General features: G+C 40.8%; 1 protein-coding gene across 1 annotated transcript in view; it reads left to right on the top strand.

The window, feature by feature from the left end:
• Positions 1 to 3,734: 3,734 nt before the first annotated feature.
• The window catches only part of CHST9 (carbohydrate sulfotransferase 9), a 70,884-nt gene continuing 58,273 nt past the window's right edge, over positions 3,735 to 16,345 (top strand). Inside the window, exon 1 of the mRNA XM_083357876.1 lies at positions 3,735 to 3,919. The gene's annotated coding sequence lies outside the window, so the exon portion shown is untranslated. The remainder of the gene's footprint in view (positions 3,920 to 16,345) is intronic.

The raw sequence follows: 16,345 nt of genomic DNA, 5'->3' as shown, positions 1-16,345 counted from the left end.
TGTCTATACTTTCCATAGAATTGCTTATTCATTACATACAATTTAAATTCAATTCATATTTTTTTAAAAAATGAGATACAGATAATATTATTTTCTGTCCTGTTAAAAGTTACAGTTTGGTGACAATTGAGGCTATCCCCAAGGTTTGGTGGGATCATGTAAGTCTCCAGCCTCATTTAATACCTCTGTTCTAGAATTTCCTGTGTTTTGGCTTTTAGAGTACCACCTGTGTCTGCAATTTTCAGTTCCTAGTGTTTCCAGTTCAGCAATGTCATATATATAGTCTTTTAGTGCCAAATAACACACTTCGTATTATTTTCCAAGCAAAGTGGCCTCCATGACAGAGTTTAACGTTTTTCTCCCTCAATGTTATTTTTCTGAATATATTTCATAGAAGTAAAAAGAAACTCTACTCAAAATTGTGAATCAAAATTAATAACAAACAACAAAATAAAATGTAAATTCACTTGCATTTTTCAATGAACAGTTTCTCTTTTATTCTTCTATATGAAAACTGTTGATAAATTGGGCCAGCAGACAGTGTATGCGGAAGAGCAGGCAGCTGACTGGAAGCGTACCTGTTCTATGTCCAGAAATTTTCAATTTATATTTATATTTATATTAAATTTTTATACCGCCCTTCTCCCGAAGGACTCAGGGCGGTGTACAGGGCAATAAATATTAAAAAGCAAAGTACAAAAGTTAAAAAACAATTAAATAATTTATGCCCGATCTATACAATAGTTAAAACCATATTAAAAACCCAACCCCAAACCCATCAGACCAGACCAGTTTCATCTGAAACTCTGAAAAAGAGTTGCTTTCAATCAGATCTAAATTTCTGATATTTTTAAAGAAATACTCATGCTTCTCTACGCAAATAGAATTTTGGTTATATCTAAACGGCATCTTACAGCAATTAGCCACTGATTTTCCCAAAACTTGGCCAGCCTTGATCTTCCTGCCATACTCTCTAATCTTACCTGTACAGTAGACCTTCATTTGAAAATTAATATTGATAAATTGGGCCAGCAGACAGTGTATGCGGAAGAGCAGGCAGCTGACTGGAAGCGTACCTGTTCTGACTGGAAGCGTACAGTAGACCTTCATTTGAAAATACAGTAGACCTTCATTTGAAAATACAGTAGACCTTCATTTGAAAATACAGTAGACCTTCATTTGAAAATTAAAATTGATAAATTGGGCCAGCAGACAGTGTATGCGGAAGAGCAGGCAGCTGACTGGAAGCGTACCTGTTCTATGTCCAGAAATTTTCAATTTATATTTATATTTATATTAAATTTTTATACCGCCCTTCTCCCGAAGGACTCAGGGCGGTGTACAGGGCAATAAATATTAAAAAGCAAAGTACAAAAGTTAAAAAACAATTAAATAATTTATGCCCGATCTATACAATAGTTAAAACCATATTAAAAACCCAACCCCAAACCCATCAGACCAGACCAGTTTCATCTGAAACTCTGAAAAAGAGTTGCTTTCAATCAGATCTAAATTTCTGATATTTTTTAAAGAAATACTCATGCTTCTCTACGCAAATAGAATTTTGGTTATATCTAAACGGCATCTTACAGCAATTAGCCACTGATTTTCCCAAAACTTGGCCAGCCTTGATCTTCCTGCCATACTCTCTAATCTTACCTGTACAGTAGACCTTCATTTGAAAATTAATATAGTTTTTGCACTATTTTTTCTAAACAAATATCCTCATACCATTTCCTGTCTCTCAGAAGACTTTCTCTCCCCCCACCCCGCCCATCCAGTTTGGGAACTCTAGTCAAATGCCTACTAGATTAATTGATCTCATATGACTGGAAAATAACTATTGTTACTGTTCTATTATATGTTTGATAGCTGATTGACCTTAGTCATGAAAGTAAAGTAAACAAGGAGTTAGCTAAAACAGGCCGTACTTTGCAAGTAGCAAGTAAGAACATTTACAAAAGTCAGAAGACATACAGTAGATTATAATTTTATGATAATAATTGTACAATCATGTTCACTTCAAAATAAGAGTAAAATGTATGGGAAACTGCTGTGAAGCTTTGTAATCCTAGACAGACTTGCACAAAAAGGTCACACTTGAAATAGGAAACTGGGGAGAAGCTGCAGTTTCAATCACTTAAGTATCCTTCTAGCTAACTGATACAGAAGCAAGATATCAATGTAAAGTTTGAGGCAACCATATCAAATACTTTAGCAGGATTTAATGTTGCTGCGGATGTCCATTTCTTTTTCCTTTTTTAAGAATTACTCTATCTTAAAAAAAATTTAAAAAAATAATTACATTTAAATTTTCTATCTTTGGCTTTATGCATAGAAAGAAACATCAAGCTTTACTGAATGATGAATAATTCCAAAACAAAAAACCCCCAGTATCTTTATTATAATTAAAATTCAGCAAATTGTGAACAAGGCTTTATGTTTGCTTCAGTCCTCCATCAATATGGATGTTAAGCAAGATAGAGAGGAAGAAATCTAATCTGATGTTGGCAGTTAATTTTTTGATTCTCATTTTGTACTATGCCATGGTTGATTTGAATTGAACTGAATCTACTGTATAAACCATATCTCAGTGTTGTGTATATGGATTCATGCAACATAGTATAAATCAAACATGTCACCTGATGGTTTCCTTCTCTGTTTGAGTTTAGCTATTCTGATTATGAACGTGTTTGAAAAACTAACTGTAATCGTTGTGCACTAACTGGCAGATTTCTAATTGGCAGATTTCTAACTACATCGACAACCAAGTCAAAAAAGCCACCCTTAAATCTCCCGCTTTCCATGTTCTCACTTCTTCTGCAACCAGACCAGACTCTCAACCTGACTCCAGATTCTTGCTTCTCATACTACTAGAGGTCCATCTTAAGTCTAGCACCATATCTGAATACATGGGCAGAAAACAGGGCCAGTGGTCCTGCAGCTGCACAGGGCCCCCAGCAAACAGGTAATGGAGCAAAGGTACAAGAGTGACCTGGCTGTGCACATCTTATATGTGCTTCAGGACTGTGAGGCTACAGGTCCACCCACATATTAATCCAGATCCCTGGGCAAGCAGTGGAAGGGATTTTTTTTTTTGGGGGGGGGGGAGAATAGTAGATCTACTCAACAGCTAATATAACTGTGGGTTAGCAGACAGACACATGGAAGGGAAGAGTTCAAGAATTTTACTGCCCTATTCCTCCTCCTTTTGTCAATGCAAAGGACTATAGTCTTTCCTAAAACAGACTCCTCCAGCTCATTCAACAAGAATCCATCTGCAATGTTAATCTCTAGGCCTGAATGAGGCACCCAAAGCTGGTCTTGTATTACTCCTAGATCCTTTAAACTGATCAGGCAGGGAAGGCAAATTGTGCCTTACACAAGTTTTTTTTTTTTGTCTCCAGGCTGCAAACTTTGAAACCCTAGTATTGCAGGCTATTTCTGCCAGTCTTTTAAAAAAAAAAGGTGGGGGGGAGGTGTCAGGCCTGGGAAGAAGACCAGGTGCGATTTGGCGAACTTTCCTGCGCGGAGAACCCAGCGCTCCTGGCAAGCTGGCCGGAGACTCCCGAAAAGCAGCTCGCACAGCTTTCCCATCGCCACCTCGGGGAAAAGGAAAGGGCCGGGGCTGCCTCGCTAGCGGGTAAGTCAAGAAGTTGGTGAGGCGGGGCTCCGGCAGCCGCGCGCCGAAACAGGCAGGCTGGCAACCTGGGGAGTTCCAGCCCGTCACATTTCGCCGCGGGAGGCGAGCGCTCCGCAACATAAACCTCCTCCTGCTCGGGGGGGGGGGTTGGCTGGGAGGGAGCCTCCGCCGCGCTCTCCCTGCCTTTCCTTCACAGGGCGCCCACTAGGGCGGGCGTGTGAGAACCCGGTCCTTGGTCGCCGGTCCAAGTTCCTGCCGAACTGCTCCTAGGATGAGGTAAAGCTGGTGGCTGCTTTGAGCTTGGCCAACGTCGTTTTGCCAAGAACCCGGCAATCTGGGGGCTGAAGGTTTCTCGAAGGACCTGGGGTGGTTCGACGTGGGAGCGACGGACCCTTTCGCTTTCGCTCTGCTTGGCATGGCAATGCCGGTTCCTCTTCTACGCTTACCTACACTACTTCTTCTTCTTCTTCTTCTTCTTCTTCTTCTTCTTCTTCTTCTTCTTCTTCTTCTTCTTCTTCTTCTTCTTCTTCTTCTTCTTCTTCTTCTTCTTCTTCTTCTTCTTCTTCTTCTTCTTCTTCTTCTTCTTCTTCTTCTTCTTCTTCTTCTATGGTTTGTGTGTGTTTTTCAGTCAGCTTTTTGACTCCGGGAGACTGCCAGGACAAGTCCTTGCAGTTTTCTTGGCAAGATTTCAGAACTAGGTTGCTATTGCCCGAGCTTCTTAAGGCAGAGCGAGGGTGTCTGGCCCAAGCTGGCTTCGTGCCTTGAGGCAAACACTAGAACTCGTGGTTTTTTTGTTTTTTTTTTGGTGTTTTAACCACTAGACCAAACTGGCTCTCACTTTTTCCCGCGCTAATTCTAACTTTCTGAATGTGAGGTGGCTACCTTCCCTCCCTCGGTTTTGCGCCGCGAGTGCTGTTGGACCTGCAGCTCGATCTCTTCTTGCGCTTTTTCTGCCAAAAAAGGGACTAATCCGAGAGCGGTGATGATCCTCGGCGGGGAGTTCCGGCTGCACATTGCACCTCTCGTCCCCACTTTCCCCCCCTCCCCCGCTCTGTCATTGCACAGTATCGAAATAATAACTTTGAACGACTTTATAGGGTTACCCGAGTTGCTCAAGCAACGTCTGCGAAGCGTTTTAAATGCTGGAAACCTGCTAGATAAATTCTCTATTTCACCGTGAAAGTTTAAATATTAAGAAATGCTGGGTTCGTTGTTATTGACCAAACTTTCCCTCAGGTGCCTTGAAATTGTATCAGTTTCTCTACTCTGCGGCAGCAAAAGCTTCCCACAAGCTTTCCTTCTGTAGCCAATTCAATAGTATTCTTTATTATTTTATTTTCCCTTTCATGGCGTTATCTTTTCCTCAGACACCTCCACCTCCTCACCCCAAGAACCCCCAGGTCATCCTTGCCTGCATCCATTAAGAAGTTGTAGTTTCTTCATAATTGTAAAAAAAGTTTTCGTAGCCAAGTAAACCTCTTTTTTACTGCTTTAAAGCAAAACAAAAAACTACCCAACCCTTGGTTAAAACCTGGAATTTTTGATCTCACGGTGACTTTTAATGCATTTATAGTGGGTGCTTTCTTTTCCTATTATAAGTATGTGCTTAACACTCATTATTTTACTCTAACAGAATGCAATGATGGTACTATTGCCAGAAATTCCTAAATGGAAGATTTCTTTAAATTTAAGAAAGAGAAGTTAAGCAAAGTTTAGAACAGCTTCCTCTAAAGTAGGACTTTCTCCTCATACCACCAGTGACCTGGAGGCATTGACAGAAAAACTGGAGGGCCCGCACTTCTAGATATTTGAGCTAAATGAAATATTCTTTGTGGAATGATCACTTTGTCCATTTTCCAGAAAACTTTTTGTGCAATAGACTGAAACAGCTTCAGACCAAAATAGGATTAAAACTAGATAGTCATAAAAACAATGGCTTTTGTAAAGCTCGCTCACCGTGCAAAGATAGAAACTGGAAAAAAGCTTTCTTGAGGAATTGAAATATTTGTATTCTATGTAAAAGTAAACTATTTTTGAACATACTGTAAGCCAGTTGCTTGACACTGGCTTTGTTTTTTGTTTCTTTTATACTCACCTGTCTTGGTAACCTGGTTGATCTCCGTGGAATTCATTTATAAATTGTGTGTTGCCCTTCAGAGTTGCCCGAAAATTACTTTTCGGAGAGATACTTAATGCAGCAGAAATGTGAAACTCAAAAAACTTTGATGACTTGAAAAAGTTATTATTGTACATCCCAAAGATGCTTTTATTTTTCAAATGGCAACTACACTTTCTTGATTTTTCTTGAGACATTTCACTTTACCTCTGAAGAGTTTCTTCATTTCTAACTGGCTGATGGGGAAGGAAGGATTTGTACCCTGTTCAAACAATTTCCAGGTCCCTTTTCTAAGCTGGGATATTGCAAGCAAATAAAACTCAAAGGCAGGTTGCTGGTGGAAAGGAGACAATCCATTTATCCCCTCAAAGCAAAGAGGTTTGCTCCTGAGGGTAACTGCAGAAAAAATGGGGGTAGAGAAAGTTTGTGAGCCTGGGGGGTAAATGGTGTGTAGTGCTGGTTGTAGTGTGATACTGCCAAAAGGTCAATCTTAATTTTCTTCCTCATGTCAGTTGACTTACCTTTTGTTATGTAGATGGTGCTTGGGCAACCTATTTTTGGGTGTGGGGCAGTGTGACTAAACAGGTTCTTTGTCTGGTTAACTGCTCTTGCCAAGGTACTTAGATTTGGTACTTGGTTCTGCTATTGTTAATTGATAGCTTAGCAGAAGTGCAATTTAGCAATCTATTGTTACAAGGTATTTCCCATAGTTTCCAGTCTCACTGGATCATGGATTTGTGTTAAAAGTTAAAGAGATAGCTGAGACAGTGAGAGAAATAAAATTAATTTAGAATAAAGACTCTCCTGTGATTATTATTGATTATTAAAATAACATTCTTCCCCCAACTCTTTTCAGTCAGCCAGTCATTAACACTTTAAGAGTTGTTGAAACCACCTGGGGATTTATCTGTGTCTCAGAGTACCTGAATCAAGACTGCAAACTAGTGTGGAACTGTGTTGGGACTGCTGAAAGGACTGCATTGTTAACAGGAGATAGGTGGTGTGGTATTTCCCACACCCACCCCTGGACACCACTTATCTCCTGTTTACAATGCAATCCTTGAAACTGCTTATCTTCCGCTTGCAATGCAGTCCTTTTAGCAGTACCAACACAAGTTCCACATTCATCTGCACTCTGATTCAGATACTCTAAGGACATAGATTAATACCCAGGTGGTTTCAATGACTCTCAAAGTGTTAATGACTGGCTGACTGAAAAGATTATAAATCCTTCCTTTCCAACCAGTCAATTAGAACAGAAGAAGCTTCTTGGAGGAGAAGTGAAATGTTTTCAATGTTTGGGGAAAAATATACAACTTTGGGACAACCATGACCTGGATGACTGAGAATCCTTGTAGGCATTTATTATTGTATTTATTTTAATAAATACGACAAAGTGGCCTTTCTCTCTTAGCAATGTCCCTTCTGTTCCTTGTCATTTACTTTCTCTGCCATACACTCTTGATAGCATTAAGGAGACATGCATTACAGAGACCTGGACTTATTTCTTGCACAGGTATTTTGAAATTATCCTAAGACCTAAGGGCAGTGTGGTATTCTAGGACTACAGATCACCCATTTTGGATTATAAACCAAGAGAGATACAATGTAAATCTGATCAGTGGGTCTAATAGCAATAGCATTTGGACTTATAAACTGCTGCGCAGTGCTTTATTGTGCTCTCTGAACAGTGTACACATGTCAGCATATTGCCTCCAACAATCTGGGTCCTCATTTCCCTCAACAATCTGGGTCAAACCTTGAGCCAGTCAGGATCAAATTCCTGGCTGTGGGCAGAGTTAGCCTGCAATACTGCATTCTAATCACTTCACCATCATGACTGCTTCTTCATAGAAAGTCTAGCAAAGTATCTTTCAGACAATGAATACTACTACTCGGGTGAATTATAGTATTATCCAGCCATTACTGTCTTAAATCCTGTCTTAATTTATCACAGGATTCTAAATTAGTAATGTGAAATGTTTCTTTTTCTCTCATTCAAGGTCATAATAATCGAATGTTATTGCTTGACAGCCAGTGCTTTAATCCCTACTTGCACTACTCCCGGGTTTTAAGAACAAAAATTCAATTTGTATGAGTTCAGCTGGATATATGAAGACTCCTTCAAGGGAGATGTGCATAGAGCAGACAAGAACATTGGATATGGAACTAGAAATTGATCAAGTTCCACTTCCTCTCATGTTTTGTTTGAACATGCCATAAGAAAACTTTTGGAAAAGAGTTTATACTCAGAGAGTGTAAATTAAACTAAAGCTTTCTTTTGTAGCTTAAATCCAAAAATTCATATGACAAAGAGAACAATTATAGGTATCTTAAATTTTACTCACATCTGTTGCAGTTGGAAACATTTACAAAAGCCTATTATGAGCATGTTGTAAGCTAAAGGAAGTAGCTTTCTAGTACAAAGTGGAAAGCAGTTGGTGTTCATTCATAAAAAGAAATGTAAACAGCATTGTTTAAATATTACATATGTTAATAGTGGAGAAGGGAAACGGGGGTATTCAGTTCTGGCTGCAAACTAGAATTTTTGCTCCCTAATTCCATTTGTTCAGCAATGGGAAACTCAATGGGACTGAACATGTGGGGTTATCCTAAACATTCTTCCAGCGAGATGGCTACCTTCTGAAGCAGACTGGGAGGGAGAAAGTCATTCGTGTATTGTTGGTTTTAATCTAAAAAAGAGGGGGGGGGACAAGAAACAAGCCCTTTGTCCAGTGGTGGGATTCAGCCAGTTTGCACCACTTCGGCAGAACTGGTAGCTAATTTTTTGTTGCCCAGGCCCAGAACAGACTTCTGGAAGCGGCATCCACACAGAGAACCAATTGTTCCCATATTTGAATCCCACCACTGCCTTTGTCCCCTGGTATTATCAAATCTACCTTATATTTTCTTAACTGATTCCTCCGGCCCAGCACCATTGTCTAACAAATTGAAAAGAGGAAAAGAATTGTTTGTTATGAAAAATTAAATTAGAAGAACAAAGAGAAATAAAATGGTAACAAAACTTGTTCTAAGTCAGACATGTCAAACACAAGGCCCGGGGGCCAGATCTGGCCTGTGAAGTGGTTTCATGCGGCCCGCAAAGCCATCCTGGAAACAGTGAGGGAACAGCCCCCACTGCCTTGGCCCTGGCCCAGAGACCCTCCTTCTACCAGAGACCCTCAGATCCATCCCACTCCTGCCCAGGCCCCCATAGGCACCCTTGATGCGAACGATGTAGAGCTGGCCACGCCTACCCAGTAGGCCACACCCACTCTAGCCACACGCACCCAGTAGGCCACACCCACCCAGCCCCGAGGGCAACCGCAATGCTGATGCAGCCCTCAACGAAATTGAGTTTGACACCCCTGTTCTAAGTAATTCAGTATTTGTTTGTTTTGGTAAAACAATAATATTTGAATAAGGAAAAAATATATGAAAAGCCTGTCATTTTGGGGGGGACTGTGCTGTTTGTTATCAAATTCCTTCTTATTAGATTTGTCTAAAATGGTTTTCAATTTTCTCACAATTTTAAGAGAGCCAGTTTGGTGTATTGGCTAAGTCTCTGGGCTAGAGACCTAGGTGGAGTCCCACCTTAGGTCTGAAACTAGCTAGGTGACCTTGAACTAGTCACTTTCACCTAGAAAGCAGGTAATGGCAAACCACTTACAAAATCTTGCCAAGAACACTGCAGGGACTTGTCTAAGCAGATGCCAGAAGTCAAGACCGACAAAGGCACCAAAAATAAATAATGCTGTTTCTGGGTGTAACAGGTTCAGGCAGTTCATAGGAACATAAATAATTCAAAATTATTAAATAAGTTATTTTAAAAGTCAGTAAATGACATTGTTTTCAAAAGTTGTCAGTAATTAATAATTTGGTATTTTATTTCTAAGAGTTGCTTCTGAATAATTATGTATTTTAGCCAATATTCTTTTTTATTTTTGCTATTGGCAGAATACATCTAAAATGTAAGAGAGACTATTCTGGATATCTGTTTAAAAAATAATAATAGGAGCAGATAGCAGGCTGGGGTGCTTAATCTTTTCATTATGACAATTTTACAGATGTGTTCTTTTCCCCATGTTTCTTTGCACATTTTCCAGCCAGCAGCAGTTTGAGTAAATAAAAATGGGAATGGGAATGGGAAAACATAAGAAGTTATTTTTCCATAATAGTAAAATTGGCCCTAAGTCAAAGACATCAAAATCAGGGATTACCTGAGACCTCTCCAATATTGTCTTAAAGTATTTGGAACTATAGTTCTGGGATTTTAACCTAGCTAAAAATTTAAAAATGTATCCTGAATCCAGTCTGTTCAGCTCTGATATATTGGTATGGGGGAAAACCTTTGCAATTTAGGATTTTTGGATGTTCAGCAGTACATTCAAGTACTACCAAAATCTTTCTGCAGCATCTGTATTCAGAAGCTTTCTTTGCCGACATTGCATCCCAAAGTATTAGAACCCCATGTTTTGCTTGGAAGACCACTCAGCTGCTCAAGAAAAAAAAATGGCAAATATAAGCTAGAGCAGCATCCAAGACAAATTGGAATGCAGGGAGAAACAGCCAGTGGCGTAGCGTGGGGGGTGCAGGGGGGGCCGGCCGCACCGGGTGCAACATCTGGGGGGGGCGCTCGGCGACGAATTCCTAATTTGCATTTAGAGGTGCAGATTGGCACACGCAACTTTCCTTTTCAATCTGGATCCTAGTTTTTGGTCTTGGGGCTTTGCATGAAGGGTGACGGTCCTTTGCTGTTCCCGCTTGGAGCACTTTAGCATTGCTCGGCGGCGCCCCAGTCGCCCCCTCCCCACAGCGCTTCAGCGGAGGAGTTAAGCGCAGAGTTTTTGCGCCTAGAGAGGAGAAAGGGGGGCTGGGAATCCAGCTTCCTGCCCCTCCATCTCCCCTTCCTGGTCTCTGGACGCCTCTTATGCCAGGGCTGCGGAGGTTCCCCTGGCGGGGGAGGGGCACCAGGTGGGCAAGGAGGCTCCGAGAGGGGGAGGGCAATCAGGAGGGGGGAATCCCCGGGGGGGAAGGGGAGGAGGGATTCCTGTGGTGGGGGAGGGGCGCCAGGTGGGCAAGGATGCCGCAAGAGGGGGAGGGAATAGGAGGGGCGGGAAGGGGAGGAGGGATTCCTGTGAGAGCCAGGTGGGTTTCCCCCAGTTGCGCCCCCTCCCCTTCCGAGTCTCCGCCTTTCCTCGCGAGTTTTTCTGCTCCGTGGGAAGCGCTGCGCCTTCGCTTCCCCTCCTCCTGGGTTGCGGCTTCCACGAACGGCTCTCCGATCCCCTTCAGATCCTTCCCCCAAGACCCCCTCCTGCCCCGCAGCCCCACCTCTTGGCGCAGCCCGGCTCCCCGCCTGGGAGATCCTGGTGTTTCCCGGAAGGTTGGGCACCCCCGTTCCCATGTTCGGAGGAAATAAAATAATTTTAGGTCAAGTGACAGGTCTGGGAGCTCTAATTGCCTCCACTTCTCTGAGATCGTTCTCAAAACAACTCAAATGCAACTGATTGATGTTGAAAGGACAGTGGGAGATCCAGGGAAGAAAGGAGGAATTTGTTTTATGACTTTTACAAGCAAAATGTTAGAACTGGATTTCCCACTTCTGTACCCACATGGCTTTTCAGTACCGTATTCTCTTGGAGGAAAAAATAAACCCAGGAGTTTCTCTTGTTGACTATCAGAGTGGGGCAGTTGACAGATACAGAAATGAGCAGGCACTGTGTAACTTACTGTAAATAAGAAGCTGTTTGAGGCTTTATAGAAGTAAAATAGAATATAGATTATTAACAAAGTGCTTTGACATTTTAACTTTGCTGTTGGTTCACCTGTTAACTACTTTGCCTCTCTATCTACCAAGTAGATTAAGGTCAAATTGGTTGTAAATAGAAGTAGAACTTCAGAAATTTTGGGCCTACTTCGTAAGGGAAGGAAAGTAATATTGCTCCAATATATTTATGAATATTCAAGTGGAGGGGAATAATATATGTAAATCTGGTTTTGTCTTATTGATGCACATATTTTCCTTCTATTTGAATGTTCTGTATATCCTCCGCTGCGCCGCCCGCCTCCTGGCACGGCCTCTGGTCCCGGCGCTTCTGCCGCACGTGAGGGAGGGGATGCCGGACCTTCCCCCTTTTCCCGGAGGAGGCGTGGGTGGGGGGTGCGGCGGACGCCCAAGATGCGGGGCACCCTGCGGCAGACTCGAGTGCTAAAATCCACGGGTTAGGGGGCGCAAATTACTTGCCTTGCCCCGGGTGCTGACAACCCACGCTACGCCACTGGAAACAGCACAACTTTATTTCCTACTTTAATTGTTTCTTTTAGCCAAGGAATGATAATATACCCATGAGCCACATAGCACATATCACAGCCTTGTTCCCATGGCAGTCAGGGAATTAAAAAAAAATTTAACTTGGGAGGAAGATTAAAAATATATTTCTAGTTACAGATATGACCACTTTCCATTTGAGCTACACTGGTTACCAGGTGTAATTCAAGATGTTGGTTGTCACGAGAAAAGTTTAGATTATGGCCTGGTTACTATGGATCATATTTCTCCTGTTGTTTTAACCTAATAAATAAGGTCTTGAAGAATTGGTGTGCTCTGGCTCCAGCTGTCAAGCAATGACATCATGTGGGACATAGGATCCATTCATTCTCAGTTGCTGTGTTTGCCCCATGGAACAGCATCTCTCTGAGGCCCATATGGCTGCAAATCCAGTAGTAGAATTTGATAAAGCTATAAAAATGATAAGTCAATTTTTTCAGTGCCGTTGTAACTTTGAACAGTCACTAAAGAAACTGTTATAAGTCAAGGGCTACCTGTGTTGATATAATACTGTACGATACTGATACAATATTGAAGATATGATTTTGATTTTAAATGCTATGAATCGTAATGTTTATTTTGACACAAAACTACAGCCTTTGGTGGTCTATTCTACAAGCACATTGGTAAAGATGCCCTAATCTATATCCAAGAATTAAAATTTCATTTGATATGGCACTTATATTGACATAGATTTACACTACATTATGTTATTGGCCCTTGTCTGATGACCCTTTACTAAATATTCTGCTTCAAAATATATTTTTTCTATTCTGATATTATTGACCTACATTCAGTCTTCTGATTGTAAGATATGGAATTTGTAAGCTAAAATAACATACATAGACTGAACATTAAAATAGTACAGCTATTTAAAAATAAATAAAATACCATACTTAAGCTTCATTTTAGTTCTCTGCTTCAAAGCATGGTTTTTGCTGTCCTCTTAGAGTATGCAAAAGTGATCACTTTTGTTGCTACCATACCAATGCATTTCACAGAATAAAAAGAAAAACGTGATACCTAATCTTTGTACTGCAATCGTGCGCATAATTGCTTAGAAGTAAGCTCCACTGATCACAAATGAGGTATTTTTGCAGAAGCATGCATAAAATTGGTCCTTCTATGTTTTGTAAAACCATTTGTTTTAGCTAAACTAAGTTTGCCTATAATTGCCACAATTAAATGAAAATTATTGTTTTAGCTGGTGGCTTTTAGATTTTTGTCTTAGTACTACTTTCTGCTCTATTGGTTTTATATTGTGCCAAAGGTTATAGGCTAAATCAAAGTATGTCAATATTAACATTGTTAATAATACAGTACTTTTCTTCTGTATATTAAAGTGTTACAGGAAAGCCTTTCTTCCTGCATTCATTATTTCAACTCATACATATCGTCTAAATAGCCAGTCTTCTCTAATGAGATGATGTAGGAAAATAAAGAGAACAAATTCCAAAGATTACCATGCTTTGGGCAAGCTGTTCTTTATTTTGTGTATGCTTAATACAGGTGCCTTCTCAACTTATGACTGTTTAGTGACTGTTTGAAGTTACAACAGCACTGAAAAAAAGTGAATAATGGCCATTTTCATATGCAGCATTTCTATGGTCACGTGATCAAAATTCAGGCATTTGGCAACTTGGCAACATATTTATGATGGTTACAGTTTCCCAGGGTCATGTGATCACCTTTGGCAACCTTTTGAGAAGTAAAGTCAATGGGGAAGCCAGATTCACATAACCATGTTACTTATTTAACAATTGCAGTGATTCACTGAACAGCTGTGGCAAGAAAGGTCTTAAAGTGGAGTAAAACTCACTTAACTGTCTCTTTACCCCCCGTGGATAGGGCTCGCAACTTGGGAGTCCTCCTAGATTCACGGCTTACTCTAGAAGATCACATAGTAGCCGTGACTAGGGGGGCTTTCGCTCAGGTTCGCCTGGTGCGGCAGCTGCGGCCCTATCTGGACCGGGATGCCCTGTGTACGGTCACTCATGCGCTCGTGACCTCTTGTCTGGACTACTGCAATGCTCTTTACATGGGGCTTCCCTTGAAGACCACTCAGAGGCTCCAACTGGTACAGAATGCGGCCGCGAGAGTTGTCTTGGGAGTTTCCCGGTACTCCCATGTTACACCTTTGCTCCGCGAGCTGCATTGGCTACCAGTTGTCTTCCGGGTGAGGTTCAAGGTCTTGGAGATGGTTTTTAAGTCCTTACATGGCATGGGTCCGGAATACCTCGGGGACCACCTGCTGCCGGCGTCGACTCCCCTCCGCCCTGTGCGTTCCCACAGAGAGGGCCTCCTCAGGGTGCCTCCAGTCAGAGAATGCCAGCTGGTGGCCCCCAGGGGGAGGGCCTTCTCTGTGGGCGCCCCGGCTTTATGGAACCAACTGCTGGTTGAGCTCCGGATGGCACCAGATCTTCGCTCCTTCCGGCGCGGGTTAAAGACCCATCTATTCGAACAAGCTGGCCTGGCCTGATGGGGGAATGTTAGGGTTTTAATGTTTTTATATTTTGATTGTTTTAATTGGGCAATAATTTAATTCTTTTTTAACTTTTGTATTTCTATTTATATGCCCTGTTCACCGCCCTGAGTCCTTCGGGAGAAGGGCAGTATAAAAATTCAATAAAACTAAACTAAACTAAACTAAACTTAGCAACAGAAATTTTGGGCTCAATGCTTATATGCTTAATAGAAATAATAATACCTTAACTATAGGGCTTTGTTTGCATGCTGAATTTTTAAATGAATTTTGTCAATGGTAAACTATCTTGAGATGAGGTGATTGGTTATTGATCAATTTATTCAGAAAAAAAATCAGTGTTTTCTATAGAAGGGTTTCATGCAACATACAAAATCCATGTCTTCAGCCTCAGGAACCACCCTAACTATACTGCTGAATTTCAGCTTCCTGTCCCTTTGAAGTACAAAACATATGGAAATTGTAATTTATACCTAAAATAGGTTTAATAATTAATAAAAAAACCCTAATGATTCTCTAAAGATTAAAATTAGAAAATTCTAGCTCTGTCTACTTTGCATTCATGCATAGGGTAAATCCCTGACTGATTGAACTGGAGACAATAGACATCTGAGGATTTGTGGCACAGAACGTGATATAATTTAGTCTATTTCTAAGCAGGATTCATAAGAATTCATAAAAGAATTCATACAGAGTGTTCTAATAGAAGAGTCAACCCCTGCTATGTTTGACACAGAAAGCAATGATCTATCTTGGTGTCATAGTCATGGATTTAATGAGGCTTATCAGCGCAGGCTGTAGATCAGAAATCATTGCATTAACTGCTCAGATTAATCAAGATGACACTTACTGAAATCTTATATAGAATAACAGATGCAAAACTGCATCTAATGTGCAGATAGTTTGAGCCCGAAGTGTACAACTTTTAATTAAAATTTAACACAATAGAATTTCAAATATCAGATATTTTAATTAGGATTACTGACAAACTTTTAAAATGGAAATTGCCCTAAATTCATCACTATGTCAAAATGACATAGTACTTTACAATAGCTGTGTGTAGTAAAATCTGAATTACTTCAGCGAACACTTTTGCTTGTTGATCTGAAAATGCTTAAGACTTTTTTTTAATTGAAAAGTTTTACAATACATTTTTTAACAAAGCAAAACCCCTCCCCACCCCCTCCCCTCTCCCCAACCCTCCCCAACACCTCCCTCCCTCCCCCTCCCCCCTCCCCGACTTCCCAGAGCTCAATACAGGGTATAAAAATACAAACAATCATAGTCTACCTTATGCAAACAACAATAAACTATTAAATCTATCACACTTTAACTCTTATAAACTACAACTACAAGCAATATAAATATCACATCAGTACTTATTCAAATGCTAGGTGAAACTTTTTAGTCCCATATTTATTCTGGATATAATCAATCCATCTTCTCCACTCCACAATATACTGTATCTCTGTTGCGATTGGTCTTTCAAATACGCTGAAATCTTTGCCATTTCCGCCATGCTTAAAACTTGACTGTCTCTTGCCAACAAATGTTCTATCAAGAGTATCATGTCCTGAGAACAATACTCTTTGTATTGTTCTTCTGGTGGCGCATTTTGGCAAGAGAACTGGAGAACACCACCAAAACTTAGCAAAGTTGCAAAGTAGCAACAGAGACGGGCAAGCCATAAACTTGCTCTAAAAATGAAAAATTAATAAAGTGGTAAAATGATCACCATGTTTTATAAAAACCTTACTTTGAAATGCCAAAAAATCC

The sequence above is a fragment of the Vipera ursinii genome (assembly GCF_947247035.1).
Source record: "Vipera ursinii genome assembly, chromosome: 3".
Taxonomy (NCBI): Eukaryota; Metazoa; Chordata; class Lepidosauria; order Squamata; family Viperidae; genus Vipera; species Vipera ursinii.
The sequence above is the reverse complement of the archived record's forward strand: the minus strand, read 5'-3'. Positions and strand labels throughout refer to the sequence as shown.